Below are 5,247 nucleotides of genomic sequence, written 5' to 3'. Positions count from 1 at the left end.
AAGGAGTGGAGTAGACGCAAGAGAAGGAGTTGAAAGAAAGAGAAGATATAAAAGAATACTCATAAAAAGAAATAGAAGACGTAGAATAATACTCACAAAATTGAAGCCTGTCAGTTTATTTCTCCATTATGAGAAGACAAATCTCTTGTACACCAAAACGTACACAAAATAATACCTTCCTCTATGCTGCTCAGACCGCCAATCTAATTCTTCCATTGGCTCTGAAAGGGGGGTAAATTACCAACACATCTAGCCAAAATTCTACCAGATCACTCCTTCTTCATCTCCCACTTCGGAGTGCTGTTCACTTCCTAAAAACAGCGATCGCGACATGCGCGATTTCGTCCATCTCTCTTTTTATATAAAATCCTCACAGATGGCTGAAAGCTACATGCTTTCTTTTGCATGTTATCCTAATCTAAAAGTTGTCTACAATTTTTGGATTTTTACAAGAGATAATATCTAAATTATCATAAATTGACTACACTTGTTCAAAAAACTAATATGTTTGAACCATGGACACTAACACTAATGTCTAAAATGGCATTGGCTCTCTAGATCAATAAGAAAGCTGCACTTTAGAGTTTTTCACATGGTGTACGCGATCAATAAGAAAGCTGCACTTTAGAGTTTTTCACATGGTGTGCGCATAGCGGCATGACACCGTCATTCCCTTTATTCAAATATCATTGCAAGAATATAGAATGAAGTGATAGTGATAGATGCCCACTACCTACATACAGTGTACAAGTATGCGGGTATGCAAGTACTATTAGTGTAACTAATACACAAGTGACTAGGTACAAATGTCTTTACCCCCAACAACCTCCCACTTAAAGGAAAATATTCCCCTAGTAATAAGGAGAGAATAAGAAAAAGTGACAAAGTACAAATGTATATAAGTACAATAGGATGAGCAAAGACATCATCTCATCCAATGTCCATCGACTTCCTAAGGAAGGCTAAACAATCTATTGAAATGCTTTTAGTGAGCAGATCTATAGGATTTTGGTCAATTGAGAACTTGACAAGCTCAATGCAGTTGTCCTCAATGACCTCTCGAATAAAATGGTAGTGCACCTCAATGTGCTTTTTCTTTGCATGGAAGACTAGATTCTTGGCCAATTAAATAGCACTCATAAAATCCAAATGCAATGTGGGAATCGCATGAGTAATGCCAAGCTCAAGGCCTAAGCAAAGAGTGTCCTTGCAAGCCTCAATGTGGTGGTTGTAACATACTTTTCCTTTGTAGTAGATAGCGTCATACATTTCTATACCTTGGACATCCAAGAAACAACACCTTTAACAAAGGTAAAAATATAGCCAGAGATGGACTTCCTACTATCTACATGTTCTATATAATAGAATTAGTATGTCCCATGACTCCTTTATCTTAGCCACCATAATAAACAGGCATAGTTGTTATACCCTTTAAGTACCTCATGATACCCTTGATGGCATCACAATGTTGTTTGCCAAGTATAGCCATACAGCGTTTTCGAAGGGTTTTTGAAAGCAAAGTCATGACCATAGAGGTTCTTGAGAAATTCCAAGATAGAAGATCAATCAAGTGAGATCAGGCTATGCAGCAGTAAACTCTAGACTCTTCATATTGAATGTAAAAATTGCTAATTTAAAATGCATCTGAGAATTTTCCCAAAAGAAGAAGACCAATTCTAGTCTGCGCAGTGTAGCTTAGTCTCAATTAAAGCTTCAAACAATGAGTCCTACTAAGAAGATGTTTAGGTGTGTCCAAAACCACGCATATACATAATGTCAAAGTGATGTAATGAACAAACAGAAGCCTGTTCAATAAGCCTGATTTTTCTGTTGTTCAAGCACTTTTCCAGAATCTATACTTTGGTAAGTTGACTTAGAACAGAATGGCCAATTAAATTCTAGCTTTGAGCTCACGTAAATAGAGTCATTTGCAGTAAAACAAAATAGTTTATAGCCACTTTCAAGAGAGCACCTCCTCTTTGAACCTTGAAGGAAAGGAGGACATATAGATGTCAACAGGATTCTTATCCTTCATCTCCTTGATATCTACACGAGCTGTAAAGGCTTTACCCTTCCCTGTAATTACAATGGCACCAACTTCAGGTAGTGCATCCAAATTTTTAAGAGCGTCAACAACTTCATGCATTAGTTTTTCAGAGAGTGCATTCAACACTTCAAGCATGTTCAGTACAACCAAACCAACTCTTCCTTTTTCAACAAGAGTTGTTTCGATGCATTTGTAATCTTTGAGTCCCCCTATGTTATGACCACAATATGCAATAGTCTTTTCAGAAATACGGGATGCCAAATGCTTTCCACAAGAAACCGCAAGACTTGAGCAGAGAAAATGTGCCAAGATACCCCCAAGAGCCACCCCTACAACACCCTCCTCTACAGCAAGCCCAATAATAGCGATCTCACTTTTATCACCCCATTCTCCAAGTAAAGTAAGGGAGAAGGTCTCCAATAGTATAGGTGAGAAAAGAGCTGCAAGCAACTATCTTTCTTGCTTTTTTTTTAATCATCAGAATCAGTTCCTGGACTCAATTTGTTTATTTTTCTCTGATCACTATTCGACTCAGCTTCCACCTCAGTCATTTCTGATGATTCTCTATCCTTCTTAGTTGAGGCTTCCCAGATTATCCGTATCCCAAAGACAAAAAAAAAGACAGTTGCCAAATTGTGTGTGAGCCTGCGAGATATCAGGTTTGGTGCTACCCAGCCAAACATTGCCGAAAGAACAATCCTCACTGCAAGAGATCCCAAAAGTATCTCCAGATTGATCGCTTCCTTTTTTAGATACACTGCACTTTTCTTCCCTAGCATTTGATTCCCCTCTCATCAATAAATTCACTCCTCCTCTCATCAACAGGAATCCCAGCAGATCGAAAGCATGTCCTCCATCCGATCGATGGTGCCAATTTCACACTGCGGGATGCATCAAATTCCACGATCAGAGAGAAGTGTCCCAGGTTTCCTTTGTAATAAGCATCAATCAACTCAGTGTTGTTCAGTGTCATGAAATAGAAATGTTTCTGTCTCCTCAGAGCATACTCTCTTTGCCGGCTTCATATGCCATCATATCTCGCACCTCTCCAACATACTCCATAATGAAGGTTCCTCACAGAATCTGCAATCCAAAGCCTTTTCATTTCCCCATATCTTGCACCGTAGTATTAGTTTTCAAATCCAAAAGGCTTTTAACTGGAAATTGATCAACTGATCTCAGTAGCCACATTGCTGTCATCAACTTCATCTTCAAAATTGCTGCTCTCCAAAACAATTTTCAATTATGTGCCGTCCAGATCCCCCGTTGCTTTTTCTTCCCCCAGGCCACCTACAACACGCCTCTTTCTGACCAGAAAAGCGGTCCCTCCCACAATAACAGAATTCCTTGGCCCCCATCACCAAACATTACGGCAAAAAGGAAGGGCAATGTCACAATTGTGAACACCGCTGGATTAAATTCTTGGTACTTTGCTATTCCATAAGCATCTACTATCTCCTGGAAAGCCCCAGCAAACTTGTTCATTTTGAAGTAGGTTGGAGGCATCTCTCTTGTCTGAATAACTTGAAATATGGTTGCCAGTTGAGAGTTACTATCGAAAGCAGCACGTTGCAATGTATCTCGAATCTGAGGCTTAGCAGAGACCAGACACCATCCCTCAAGCACCAAACATTTCCTTGTGACATCTATGCTTAGCATTTTCAGTGTATGAAAATAGCTTTTTCTTTATAGACCATATAAGTCCACAACTCAACATCATATGCAATCCCTGAGAGCATGTTGTCTCGATGTCTATTACCAGCTTCTATGGCAGCTTTAGGTTCAACTAACCTTGTTGACACCTCCTCTATCATTTGAGCTCGCCGCCCAATCTCCTCAAATAAGAGACAGTTTCATGTGAAAATTCCAAGGGAATAATTAATTATCTGGTAGGTTTCCATACTTGGCATACATGCCAACTAGAGCATCACAGATAAGTTCCTCTTGCTCCAACCCCCTCTCCACTATACTGCCCACGCAGAACAAAAATGTAAACACAACGACTAAGTATGTATAAAAAGTAACAAATGTCACACACACAACTTTTTTGGTGGATTCCACACCTCGGATGCATAGCACTATGACATCTACCCCCTCTGATCCTACGCATCCTCTAGATATGGGCCAACTACCCATGATCATTATCGTCAAGATCCACGAACAGATCAATCTCTTCATTGTGTATTTCCGGTATATCAACAAGGTTATCTGTCATATCATCTGTCTCTTCTACTGGAGTTTCTTCTCGTTGCTCTTCTCTTGCAAATTCTTCCAATGCATAATCCTCATCATCTCTTTTCTTGAAAATCTTGATTCTTTTTCCTGCAACATGCACTCTAAGCACTGTCCTATCCAATTCTGTCAGTTCATATGTTGCATTGTCAAAGACATGTGTGACGATGTATGGCCCAAACCATCTTTTCACCATCTTCCAAAGTGTAGTATACTGATTTTCAAGGCTACTATCAAAGACTAATACCCAGTCTCCCTCTTCTATTGCTCTAGGCCGCAAGCGATGCCTGCTGTCAAACCTGTCCTTATTTCTAAGTCTAGCAACCTTCAACTTGTCTCAATAGCTAGCTGAATATCCTCTGGTCTTCTCTCCAACTACTGGATCCGAAGAGCTAAGAGCTCCTCTCTCGTCAAATCCTCCTACCAGGGTAAAACTAACCAAGTCAAAGCACAAGTCTCAGTCGGCATAATCGGTTTCTGACCATACATCAACTCTGTGGGCATATATCATGTGGTAACACTGTGAGTCGTACGATCAACCCACAAAGCAAATGGTAGAAGTCTCGGCCATTCTCCAATCCGTCCTCTGTATGCTTTGGCTAATGCTTTCACTATCGAGAGATGCCCTCTTTCACTCTTTCCATTTCCCTCTGGATTGTATGATGTGATTAGAGCCAACTTGATTCCTAGTTGAGAGAAAAACTCCCTAGCTTCATCTGCATCCAATTCACCGCGATCTACAGTGATCTTACCCACACAGCCATACCTGCTTAAAATTTCTTCCAATAAGAACTTACACACTGCACTAGTGGTCTTCATTCTCAAAGGTCTACCCTCAACATGATTGGTAAGATCCTCTCTAGCCTAAACAATATACCTCATCTGCCATAGACCCATCAGCATAGTAACCAAGTCAACTACCCACTTATAATGAATGCATAGCGGATAGGTCGGATGAAGCTCATCTC

At 40.1% G+C, this 5,247-nt stretch overlaps 1 pseudogene; it reads right to left on the bottom strand.

Annotated features, from left to right (window-relative positions):
- Positions 1 to 1,960: 1,960 nt before the first annotated feature.
- Positions 1,961 to 2,826, bottom strand: LOC148035328 (GDT1-like protein 5 pseudogene; annotated as a pseudogene).
- Positions 2,827 to 5,247: the final 2,421 nt, after the last annotated feature.

This window comes from Lygodium microphyllum, chromosome 6, assembly GCF_053477565.2.
Source record: "Lygodium microphyllum isolate KBCC chromosome 6, Lygodium_microphyllum_v1.1.10, whole genome shotgun sequence".
NCBI lineage: Eukaryota > Viridiplantae > Streptophyta > Polypodiopsida > Schizaeales > Lygodiaceae > Lygodium > Lygodium microphyllum.
The sequence above is the reverse complement of the archived record's forward strand: the minus strand, read 5'-3'. Positions and strand labels throughout refer to the sequence as shown.